This window comes from Parasteatoda tepidariorum, chromosome 2, assembly GCF_982258835.1.
Source record: "Parasteatoda tepidariorum strain Cologne lab strain chromosome 2, Ptep-v5.0, whole genome shotgun sequence".
Lineage (NCBI taxonomy): Eukaryota > Metazoa > Arthropoda > Arachnida > Araneae > Theridiidae > Parasteatoda > Parasteatoda tepidariorum.
In genome coordinates, this window is record NC_141756.1 from 6,895,012 (window position 1) to 6,908,927 (window position 13,916).

Consider the following 13,916-nt stretch of genomic DNA (forward strand, 5'->3'; position numbering starts at 1 on the left):
AAGTTTATTTTTTAAAATTAAACTTTTCTTACTTGAAAAAAACAACAACCATGTTTAAGTGTGTAACATGGCACAAAAAATGAAAATTGATTTAATTGAATTCTATGAACACCAAAGTTCTTCATATTCTTGAATAGAATTCTTATAAGAATTCGAACAGTATGTAATTTCTCCCTTTTGAATTCCCTCAGAATTTAAAATTATATTTCAGTTCATTTTATCATTTAAATCTAATTCTTAATTCACAGAAAGTTTATATTCGTAATCATTTGCCTTTAATATAAAATTATATTGTAAATTTAATAAAGATAATTTTCTGAATAATTTCTCTCGCGATTTATGTAAGTTATTTGATTTTGTGTTTATCATTTTATTTTAATCCTACTTACGTGTAAGTTAACAGATAGTCAAAATCTTTTACCTATTGTCTACTTGGCATGGATTTGTTTACTTTTCCTTTTGTTCAATTTAAACCCTAATGTATTTTCGTACCGAAAACTGGATTAATGGAATTTTGTATTATTTTGTTATTTGAGTCTCATTTACATTTATTCTTGGAAAGTAATTCATGAAATTACCTTTCACATCCTCTTCAAAACCAAGAGAGCTTTCGATTAAAGGGAAAAGTTTCTTTACTTGGGTCGGTGAACCTTTCTTATTTACAAGATCGGTTAGTTTTTCCTTACGCGGTCCAGTGCTCGATTTGTTCTTTTAGAACATTAGGTAAATCCGACCATTCTTTAGATACAGACAGGAAATTTATGTTCCATTTGATATTTCATTGTGTTCTTTGAGTGCTTGTTCTCTGTCAACTTCTTGATTTCTGATTTATTGTGGTAAGTCATAAAATTATTTCTTCATCAAGAGAAAGTCTTAAAATATTCTCTCATAATAGAATATTTTCATGAAGTATGTATTTTTAAATTAAAAAAAGATTATGATTTAATTGTAAGTTAATTAAAAAACTTATAATTGATTCAACTGTAACTTATAATTGATTCAAAAAAACTTATAATTGTAACTTATAATTGATTCAAAAAAAGCCTGTGTTTTTTCCTAATACAATGTGCAGTAACATATTAGTAAAAAATATGAATTCACGAATTTAAGTATTTTTTTCCAGAAAACAATATTTTTTTCACCTCATGTCATCGATACATCAGACACCATTCTTCTTAAATCCATTTCGTTTTAATGTACCAAATTCATACAGTGAACCGAATTCTGTAGGACGTATCATACAATTTTATTTTTTTTCACTTTAAAATTTTAAATGTAATTTTCAAACAAAAAGTTTGAAAAATAATCTTTTGAAGTCAAAAATCAGAAACATAACGAGACTCGTTCTCTACGATGTAGAGGAGTAGATTATCGATAATCTTATAAGAAATGGAGATAGGATTAATAGTTATTGTGGCATCGATGAAAAGAAATATCATAAAAAGTACACAATTTGTGTTCCGATACACAATTTATGTGACTACCCAATTTAAGTTGCAATTTAAGTTACTCTCTTTTTAAAATTTCCTTACGAAACCTTTATCTCTTAACCTTTTTATTATTCTATAACGGAAAAAATAATTTAAATTCATTATTTTTTAATATAAAGTTCGGATAAAAAAATAGAGCGGAATTCCTTATCACGGAATTCCTTAGAGCGGAATTCACTCCTTATTAATCACATTCAATAAATATTTTTTTTAAGTCTCAATCTTTTCTTTCCTTATTATTTCTTTCTTTTACCTTCCTTGTCGTTAAATTCTCTTTAACTATAAATAAGTTGGAAAAAAAGTTAGTGAATTTTATTTTGTAAGTTTTTGTTAATAAAGTTATGTAAAATCAAAATATTTAGGTGTTCATGCATTGAGTTAGGAACTATGACTTTCCAACAAAATTTGGAATTCATTCAAGATTTTTATTTAAAGTTTAAGAAGTTATGTCTGAGCTTATACAAAAGTATGTTAATATTTAACTGACTTAAAAACGCAATTTTGAATCCATGCATCAATTGAATATTATAATGCGTCATTAAACTACATTTTTCCTATACATTTTTTTTGATTTTTTTGCTTATAATTTTTTCTTAGAGTTATGTTGGAATGATTGGAATTTCTTTATTGTTTTACAGATATTTTACCGTTTCGGTTAGATATGATAAAATAACAATTAAATTTTTACTTAACCGTTCCATTGGAGAAATTTCTAGCAGTGTACCTTGATTTTTGATCGACTTTGACTTTGTCTTTTCTGTTCTGTTTCGCCTTTCAAGCGATATTGTTGTGCAGTTTCTGAGTCAACAAAAGCATAGATCCTAGGTCTCTTAAAACTGTTAATAACAATGATTTTAAGAAACGATTTCCTGATGAACAATTTTTGGAACAATGTTCTCGGAAGTTCTTGGAACAACTCTTAGAACAATGCGATGTTACCTTAAATGTTCTTCTAAAATTTGTTTTACATGAGCCAAATAATTGAGGAACTTGTTTTATGAAATCTTATAGTGTCAAACGATCATTACCAAAGTATCAATTCTCTGATTTAATCAATACATTGATTACTGAACGAAGTGGATGATCTACTTTTGACGAGATAGCTGTTCATCTTCCATGGAATCTCCACCTTCGAAATTTTTATTCAAATTAGACTCCGTTGTTTTGATAAAACATTTAAATACTTTTGTAGCAAAATGTTTATTGCAAATGCAAAATTTAATGGAAGTTATTTGATCCATAACATTCAGCATTTCAAAAAATATCAACGAAAATTTATCTATTCGCAGATGATATATGTTGAAGATGATTTTAAATCATTCTAGTAGTACATATATCTACACATTTATATGTATGAATTTTTCAAATTCAAAGAAAATCCTGTTTAGGGACCGTTCTAACTTTACGTACGTTAAGGGGAGTTGGTAAGGCATACACCAATGATGCTAAGACTGACCTACCTTTTCTCAGCAAGAAAATAAAATATTGCTTCAGTTTTTTCTCCTCTTCTTTTTAACAGAATATTTACATATACATGCTCACGATGTGATAACTGCTAATACATATCTTTGGAGCTGAATAATGACGTTGAATAACAGTTTTTTCCTGACAAAAATCAAAATTCAAAATATTTAATTCATTTTATGTTTTTTCGTGCATTAAAATTAATTGAAAAATAAGAATAGAAGCTCTTCCCGATTTACAGATTCAACTGTTTGACATAAAGCCAAATTTTAATAATCTGTAGGGCATATACCAATAATAATAAAACTGACCTTGTCGATGTACCGTTTTTCAGCATCTAAACAAGCTTCAGTTTTTTTCCACGCAATATTTATGCTTGTTGTATTTTACCCTGTGATAACTGTTAATACATATCTTTGGAAAAAAAATTTTAAGGAAAATTATGGACTGAGAACTTCTAATTTTTTTTTTTTTTTTTGAAGTTTCATCAAAAATCTTTCATAACTCAAAAAGTATACCTGTTAACGCTAGAACATTATCACATCATAAAACGGATATAATTTCATATATCTGGAAAAAATTTTTTCAATCTGAACAGTAGTTTCTCAGAAAAGGTACATCGTTAAAGGTCAGTTTTAGCATTATCGAAATATGCTTGTTCTACCGATTCCCCTTAAAAAATTTATTTCATAAACTTTTGAAACTTAGTGAAGGATTTTGGCTAATCCCAAATGTAATTTTCATTTTAAATTTTCAATTTTTCCAAATAAAATTCTTTCTATAATTTTTTGTTAAACTTATTTAGCATTTAAAAAAAAAAATTGAAAGTAAGGGGAATTTAGAGCCTTACGTAAGCATTGCTCATACCCTCCCTCCTCCCATTGTCAGAGAAAATATGCAAATCGCAATTCCCTCTTCCCCTTTAGGTGGTCACGTGATATTTGAACAACACCGTTATACAATATTTAACACTAAGCAAGCATTTTTATAAGAACATTTTCAAATAATTACAAAAAAGTTTATTTTCTAAGATTTAAATATCAATGAAAAAAATGAATCGACTATATCAAATTAAAAAAAAAAAAAAAGCACAGCATTTGCAAGATAAAAAAAGTTTTTTAGTGAAAAAAAATTTATTTTTCTTTATGTTAACCTTGTATCTTTTTTTAAATATGTATACAAATATATATATAGTTCAAAATGTACAGAAAACCTGGAAAAAATTACAGAAAAATGAAAAAGGGAAAAAGAAAAATAATAATAAGAAGAAAAAGAAATAAAAGTCCGGAAAATCAAAGATGTAATTTTTCCATCACCTCACAATATCATATCAGCAAAAAGGATGGCATTTTAATATTGTATCAAAATAGCCAAAGCAAAATATATCAATACAATAGTGTGAGTAGCACTCAAAAAAATTTGCGAAAAATAAAATAGAACACATTAAGTAAAAATATCACGCAAAAGCAGAAAAATAAAATTTAAAGAAAAAAACAGAATAAAACATAAAACGAAAATTATAAAGCGAGTTGCGAACTCAAATGAACTTACATGAACTAGGGCAACCCGGGGAGCCCCTGATAGTTCTGTGCCTAGGGTCCCAGCATTTCTAGAATAGGCCCTGTATTTATTTTAAGTTTTATACATATATTTAGATATAAATATGCATGCATGAAAGATACAACTATGCACGTGTACATAAAACGTACAATAAACGAACATTATTTTAAAACCAAAAAGGTGCCCCCTCTCACAATACGGAGCAGAATATACTGCATAAACTTGCCCAGTGATGTTTTACAAAATATATAAAGAAAAAGTAATAACGTAAACAAAAGTTAATAATGTAAATAATGGTGCTTGTATCAAAAATATTGTAGATGTTGGTGACTGTATATACCTCCAGTCGGAGGTCACTCTTTTTCTTAAAGACATCTTTATCTTAAAAACCGAAATATTTTTTTGTGCAAAAGTTTGAAGCTAAGTTGCATACACTTAATTCAGATGGCAGCACCAGAGAATTTTAAATGGGCGTCATTTGCGTGGTTGTCGATGGATATTTGTCCCTCGTCAATAATAAGAAATCACTAAAAATCCCCCTCAATATTTGTTTAAAAAAAAAGAAAAAAATCGTGAATTATAATCGATTTAAATTTCTTAAAGTGAAAAATATTTAATACTTTTGCTAGCACATTTAGGAATTTTTTTCTTATTTGGGAAATTTAGAGAACTATCGCAGTTACTTAATTTAATTTCGTCCAATCCAAAATTGGACCCTTTGATGCCCATGATGCTATTAGTAATCAAATTTTAAAACTATTTTCGTCTGTAATGTATACATTTTTATTAAAATTTTGTCCTACTTAATAATTAATTTCTAAGCTGAATTTATTAACCGCATCTTGCGGGAGTTGTTAATTTTTATTGACACAGATGGCAGCACTATAATGTATTTCATTTTAGAGCTACAGAGCATAAAATGAAATTTTGAAATTTAAATTAACGTGTAACTCTTTTTCAAGGAGCAAAAGCTGCTAACTATGAATGAAAACAAGCTGGCAATTGTAAAAAAAATAAAATAATAATAATAATTTATATCATGAAAAAATCAGCAATTAATCTTTTTTTTTTTTTATTTTTTTTTTATTTCCAATGCAGCAGGCGATACGGACACTATCCTAACGCCGTACAGAGATCAAAATGAAACAAAAATACAAATACAGAAGAAGATGAAATATACAAAATACAGAAACAAAAGCAAAACATCAAACACAAAAATTTAATTCAAGAACTTAAATTGAACAAAAGTTCTCTGGCCTCCCAGTATCGGGAGTAGATGCAGTTCTTTGTGAGAACTGAACAGTTTAGAAGATGTCCAGCATTCATCGTCGCACCACTGCGGCAGAGGGGGCAGGCAGGACTATCCACTATTTTAAGACGGAAAAGATGGTCGTATAAGCAGTCGTGCTTGGTAGCAAGACGAAAGGCAGCTACAGCACTGCTTCTTGGGCAATCGGGGAGATTAAAGATGTCATTTCCTCACGATTTTTCTTTTGTTCGTTCCTTTATGCAATTAATCTATTTTTATATATATATTTTTCTAAATAGAATATTCATTCCATTAGTTTGCTCTGTCGCTCATATAACGAAAATCATTCTAACATAGTTTATAAGGGAAGTTATTATTTTTCATCCATTGATAGTAGAACCATAGAGAGTGTATCTAAACAAAGTGCGGCAAGGCTGGGCAAGTGAAACAAAAATAGATTTTGTTTCGTCATTTTATGTAAATTTAAAAATGTAGATTTTAAAATTTTATTTCCTATCATTATTTTAAATAAATAATCCTTTTATTTAAAATAAGAGATATATTTAATCATACTTATGATTATTTAAAATACAATTAAATTTATCTCATTTGTGTATGCGTAGATTTTTCTCCGTTCAATAAATGTATAGTTACATTGATTTTACATAAAAATGAATGTAGATAATGTAAAATGAAATTGGCAGTACTATTTCTTTTCTATATTTCCGTTGGTAGGGGCATAGAAAAGAATGATTTAAAGTCGCTGTGTTAAGCCTACCATGCACAGAAAATTAAATCATTCTTGTAATTCATTTTAGATACTACTGAAGAAAGAAAATGCATTTGATGAGTTTATTGATAACCATGATTTTGGCTGCCTTGACGATAATCCACACTGTCAGTGGTCACCATAAAGAAGAGGATAATGATGTAATGGAGATGATTACTGCTGGTCTGCTTGCATTACTTCTGCAGCAGCATAATTGAATGCTTTTTTAAGTTTTCTAATCAATATTTTTGATCAAGTTTAATTAAGTTTTTTATTGGGATTTTTAATTATGAATTTTAATCAAGTTTAGAGAAAAAAATCATTTTGGTGTGGATTTTGAAATAATCGAACGAAAGTGTTATTCAATATAAAATTTAAAAACTTTATTTTGTTAATAAAAAATAATGGCTTTTTTAATTTTCAAACCTTTTAAATACCTTTTTGCTTACCAGTGTGCCAAAATAGAATACTTTTTTGTACTTTGTGTCTTTTTTCATTACTTTAATGAAATGTTCCATGAATTTTGTGTATAATGTAAAATATGTAAATAATATTTTAATAAACTGATATTTTTGTATTGTTCGCTATTTGATTCGATTTTAAACAGTATCAAATAATTTTTAACCATAAATTTTCATAAAAAGCTGTATTTCAAATTTTTCATTTCTTGTAAATTATTACATCTATTTTTTTTCATGTACTTTCACTACACATTGCATAAGTAAATTTAAACGTATTTAATACTCATATTTCATAATGAAAAAAAAAATGTTAATAACTTCACGTTTAAATCTTAATAAATATTGATCGTAGTTATTAACTTTTTTTTCTCATCAAGAGCCTCTATTTCTTTAGTTGAAAATAAAATAAAAATTCCTTAATGCTTTTCAAAAATGTTCAGTTTTGAAGTTAAAATGCCAAACACTCTCTTCACAACTGAGCCGTTTTTCAGAAAAAAGTTATCTTTTATCATCGCTTTTAAAAATATTAATATTATTTTATATATTTCTTAAAATGTTGTTTTTTTTTTACATAAAATAATAACTTACTTCCTGATTTTAGAATAGATTTGTTTTTTTTGTGTGTAGTATAACTCATCTTTTAATAATTAAGTGTACTAAATTAATGCAGTTTCACAGACTGTCGATTATTCAGTATTATGCACTAATGTGTAGAAATTTGTAAACATTCAGTTTCTCTTATTTATGGAACCCAAAAATAAAAGTTAAGTGAACGCATTTGTCAGAGTAACATGACTAGTGGAATGAAGTAAAATCATTATGTGTAAAATGGTTTTTAACTCAAAACATTTAACTCTTATAATGCATAAAAAGTATTTTTATTGATCTACAATTGCTTGGAAAATAGTGTTATTTTTACCATTTACAACATTTCACATGTCTTTTTCTGTAAGAATGGAACAATTATACGAACTAGACAAACATCGTCGCACTACAACTAATGCATTACAAATAAAATTAAAAAGTACAGATTCCATACAAATAACCTAGATGGGGAGAATATATTAAAAAACAACAGAAAAAAAAATCGTATTTGATTAAAAAAAAAAACCCTAATCTATGCTATACACTCCACACAAACAGAAAAATTAAAACATAATTTTTTTATAAAGGAAAGTAAGTTCAAACTTAGTTTAGTAAATAAACTAAATTATCTAATTATCTGTTATTAAATTATTTGTTTCATTTGATACCAGAAACTAATGCATTATCATTCACCAAAAAGCACGTATTTTGACGAGCAACTTTGGCCTCTTAATATGCACTTAAATTGTTTTTCTTTCTTTTTAATTAAAATTTTTTAAAAGTTTTTGAAAAAAATAGGCAAAAGTGTGATGTATTAATATTAGTTTTCGCACAGTGAATTAGGGTCCAATATTCTGTTCATATTTCCTTAAAAAAACTTTTCTTAATTGTTGAGCTCCCTAATTGTATTAGCAACAGTATTATTTATTATTCTGAAAAATATCATTATAGCCCAAAAAATTATTCAAAATTTAGAGCTCTATTTGTACGTTGAAACCATAGTGGACCTTCTCAAAATTTGCGTGAAAGAAATGTTTTAATTTTGCTATATCCGTATTCAACTATATTATTGTCTTTTCCCTGTTTTGCATAAATTTATTTGTCGGAAATAATGTTACTAACGAAAATTAGGCAGTTAAACAATTTTGTGGGAATATGATCGAATATTCAAGTGAAAATAAATGCCACTCTTCTGTGCACTGTAAGAAATTACGGTAAAAATTACCGGCATTTAGAGTGACGATACTTTTTACTGTAAAATCTATTTTTAACGGATAATATTGCGGAAACTAAAATTCTGATATAGCGTAATTTTTACACTAATAATTATCGTAAAATTACTGAATCATTCTAATTAAATAAGTAGTTTTGTAAAAATAATTATGATATAATATGTTACGGTAAAAATGGATATTACAGCAAAATGGGTTTTACGGATGATGCACCCAAAGTTCCGTCCTTTCAGACCGTAAACTGATTCGAAATTTTTTACAGTGTGAGAAGGGCAGTTTAATATCCATTTACATAATATAGATTGTAGATAATATAAATTTATATTTACTTTAAGTAAAAAATTCTCTCACCGTTAAATTGTTTTTGGTTAAATACTGATTTAATGCAGCATTTTTATTAGTATATGGCATAAAAATATCAGGGTAGGTAATACGCGTTTTAATCGAACATTTAGAGATCGTTATGAGTACAACTTTCTTTCGTGTTCAAGGAAAAGATGCACCATTCGAGGGATAACTGTCATAAAATGAATTAGGAAATTACCATAAAAAATCTGTTTGAAAATATTTTGCTTTATTTGAAAAGTTTATAAAATTTAAAAATACATTGCACAGGGTCAAAAAAATTTTTAAAATCTAGGGTCTGTAGATTTAATATTTAATATCAAAATCTATAGTTTTAGAAAGATATAATTACAATTTAATTTAATAAAATATTTGAGGAATACAAATTAGTTGAATTATTAAGAGCCAGTTTTTTTAATTATACGTCAAGTCAGTTAGGGTGAAAACCTGACAGTTTAAAATTTTGTTGAGATTTTTAGGATATGTTCTTAATGCAAATTTATAATACATACAAATTATAATATATACAAATTATAATGCAAAATTGTAATATAAATTTTTGCAAAATTTCAATCTCTGGCAGCCTTAAGGTTACGCCAAACGTAAACCACTCATATCTTGATTTTTTAGGTACTGCTCAATAGAATGTATTCAATGCAGTACATTGCAGTTTACAAATTTTTAAGATAAAGTCCAAAAAAATTTTCTTATTTTAGAGATTTTTGAATGAACTTTGACTTTTGAGGCAAAGGTCCTCTGTACACATTTATGTTTTAATAGTTGGTGCGGAAATACAAAAACATAAAATGACTGTCATTGTCTTGACTGCCCCGTCCCACACAAGGAATTGGTCAGTACATTACGTACATTAATTCCAGAGGATTTACAATTTTGACCCCCAAGGCGTTGTCTACAGCATGTGTCTAATAGTTTTGCCAGACGAAATTACCCAAAGGAATTTCAACAAAATCAAAAATGTCAAGTATTCAATTTAAAACTATAAATGTGTATGTAAAAACGATCATATATACGTGCAGACATCAAAATAACATGCATAATAAATAATAACCGAGCCAGCGGCTATTTGGAAATCTTAGTTAAATGATCTTAAGTAATTGATAACTTGTAGTAAATAAATAAGTTACTTGTAGAAATATGTATCTTGTTAGCACGATAACAAAGTGACGTGTAAAACAATTTTTTTTTATTTCAATCGTGTTTATCAGAAATCATGTTTTCCGGTTACAATTGTAATTGTAATTATAATTATAATTAAAGAATTAGGTAATGAAGGCGTTCAGTTAAATTTTAGATGATTTTAAATTGAAGACAGTAAATAATATGCTTTGAATTCATTTCTTGTCAGCAAGCTTTTAATTTATAATCCAGCTCACTCATTTAAACTGTTTGCGTCATAGCGGTCGCATTCTTGGAGTTTTTGTTTGCTGCCAAGAGAAAATCTTTCCAAGGTTACTCGTTGAATATTTATAGGATCCTTATTGCTCTCTCAAATATTTGGCAGACAGATTATGAGTTGGAATTAGCCTTCTGGCTAACCGTGGGAAATTTTCTTGATTTTCTCTCAATGTGGCTTAAATGCGGGTTATTTTTATCAGAAAATTCCTTCATGAAGACTAATTTGCCCCATTGCTGGATTTAGGAGGTTCCTTGTCGTCTAGGCTAGGTTCACGATTATAAGGCTACGGATTTTAACATTGGTAGCCGTAAACACAAGAAATAGGTCGGATGTTCAACATTAGTTATAAAGACTATTTTATAACTGTCGTTGAACAGTCGACCCAAATTTGATTTTAAGACTACCAATGTTCAACTCAGTAGCCTTGAAATTTTGAACTCAAGGCAGAAGACGCGGGAACTTCTGGATCAATACCCCCATAGGTATTGATTTGTTACGGGAACTTGAAGGATTCTGTGACCCTGACAGATTTAACGTGCACCAGTCACCATTTAATACACGGGGATTCTTCGACCGTCTGGATTCGAACTCTCGTTCTCACGAGCACAAGCCCAACGCCTTACCAACCAGGCTATCCTTGCCCCATACTTTCATCCACAGGAAATTTAATAACACAATATAAATCAACGTTGCATAGTTAAATACATCAATATGATCTTTCGCACAAAAAATGATACTTATTTTCTTTCATTAAGCTCTTTAATTACAATTAATATTAGACTACGGTTACAAGTAATAATAAAATACAACTACAAGTAATAATGATTTGATCTAATCTTGATAATAATTGTAATTTGAATTACCTGCAATCTCAATCGCATGATTATCAGATTTATGATTAAATAAAATGAGGTAGTTGATATGAATACTGATTGATAAAAGCCAGTCTGGAGTAGCAATAAGACTTTGTCTTTGCTTGCATTTACCAAAAACATACGCATTTATATAATTATGAAATATATGCATTTTTGTATAGAGCCTAATGACCATCTTACAAAAACTTTAAATATTTAACCAATGCGTCGATCAATTTGGCAGCGTCTTGGAATTTGATGATTTAAATACTTCATTTGGCAATCAGGATAGAGGCCATTCGAATATCTTGATAAATGGATTTGAAGAAGGTTCTGTGTGGATGTAAATATCGGTGGGCTTTTTCCACTGTCGCCTGTTGGAAATAAAGAGTTTTACAGTGATTTATTGAATTAATAAGTTAATGATTAATACTTCCAATTAGTTTTATACAATTTTATTAACAGTGTTTTTTAAGTTTTTTCGCCAACATAAATAAAAAAGCAACAGCTTAAGTGCCCTATACTTAAGGCAAAGGTATAATTTAAAAATTTGCATACCATCTTGCATATTTGGGGACTTTAGAACACATAAATAACGTAAATTTTGTGAAAGGTATAGAACTTTTAAAAAAAAATGCCAATTTGGCAAGATTTTTCCGCTTAGAGGAAAATTTTCAAAATCAAAGATGTCTCAGTTTTCACCAACAAAAATAAAGAAGTAACATGTAAAGTGTTCTACACTCAAGGTAAAGTTATAATTTTAAATTTTTTATACCATCTCAATATTTGGGCTTTATAACAGGCAAATTACGCAAATATTTTAAAACTTACTAAACTTAAAAAAAAAAAAAGCAAATTTGGCAAGATTTGGCAGATTTCACCCAAGTTGAAAATCATTAAAATCATTTTCAGTTCTTGAAAATTTTTATAAGCCTAAATAATGCAGTATTGGAGTAACTTTCAAAACTGTAAAAAATTGGATCTTAAATGCGTTTTATTTCTTCAAAATGGCGTTTTTCTCCCCATAGTGTTTTTTTTTTTTTTTTTTTTTTTTGTGCATTATTTTCAGAATTAACATAGAGGGCGCTGGCTAAACTTGATATAACAATCACAACAGTTATGAAAATATTAAAAAAGTGATAATGCAACGATTGAGCCTTCGAAAAATAGCATTAAAGGAATTTTAGAGCTTTTACATGTTATTTAAGTTATATTTGAGTTAAAATTATCGGATGATCCAAAAATCAATTTAAGAAAACAGATAAGACTTCAAATTTACCAAATTTTGCAGTTTGATGCATTCTGCTTTGAAAGTGCGAATTCACTCATAAAAAACTCAAGTTTGTTGCAATGTTTAATAACAAATGCCGCTGCTAACTCGAAAGAACTACACAACATGCTTTTTGTTACATGCTGTTAGACTATGGATGGTTGACCGTGAGAGTTAAGCACAGGTGGCGCTTTTAATTATTATTCGTTGTAAGACTTCCGGGTTACTACTTCCGGTTTATTTGTACGCCTAAGTTTGAAAAAGCCCGCCAGTCAATATTAATATACTTAATAGTGTTTGAAATATAAAACTCATTCTTTCATTTTAACTTTAGCTTAATCCATTTCATTTTAGCTGAATACGAATTTTGACAACTCATCAAGCATGCTGTAATATTACCTAAAATATAACGTTATACAAACATAACCAAATAAGGAATAAGAGAAACATGGCAAACCTTACGCTTTATTTCTGTTGCGATGTTTTTTTTTCCAATGCAAACCTGGGTTGAAATTCGTCAATTCAGGCATAGTTAGGGCAGATTTGATGACCATTCTTTCAGGGACACTATATTACGTGGGCCGAAGTTGCCTCTATAGCAAGGAAAGATTGTTGTTTCCAATCCCAGCTGGGATAGCGGAGCTATACCAGATCCATGAGGTCGCGAGTCTTCAAAAAATCGAGGAAAAGGAGAGGTCTCTCAAGAACCTCTTCCATGGTGAAATCCAGGCAATCAAGTAGATGGTGAGGACTAGCCTCGCTGGAGTTGCACTTTTTACAAGATGGAAAAAGTTTAATTTGTCCACTGAAAGGGAGGCTCTTAGTATGCCCACTGAAAAATCTACAGGTAGCGGTTTGGTCGGTATGTGTACCCTGAAGGTCAAGGGCTCCTCCAGGACGCTTGCGAGGATACCAATTGAGATCCGGTGGAACAAGCCAAGCTTTATTAACTTTAGATTTACCGATAGAAAATAATTCAGAGCAAGGTAGTAAGAGAGCAAGGAAAGATAGTAAGGAAATATAGTAAGGAAGAGTGAAAGAACATTCATGCCTTGTCCGGGATTCGAACCCAGAAACTTTCTGATGCAAGGACGGTTCCCTGACCCTTACACAGTCTGGTCCGGTTGTGATATTAGTTTTCCTAAATTTACTTAAGGTTCACCACTTTTTAGAATTTATAAAGTACAAAAAACTCTTTATGAATGGAAAAAAAAGCACGC

General features: G+C 28.9%; 1 long non-coding RNA gene across 1 annotated transcript; it reads left to right on the forward strand.

The window, feature by feature from the left end:
- The first annotated feature begins 639 nt into the window (after nt 1-639).
- Nucleotides 640-6,922, forward strand: LOC147814394 (uncharacterized). The gene is made up of 2 exons (XR_015430655.1): nt 640-836; nt 6,582-6,922. It is a non-coding gene; the product is annotated as an uncharacterized LOC147814394 (long non-coding RNA).
- Nucleotides 6,923-13,916: the final 6,994 nt, after the last annotated feature.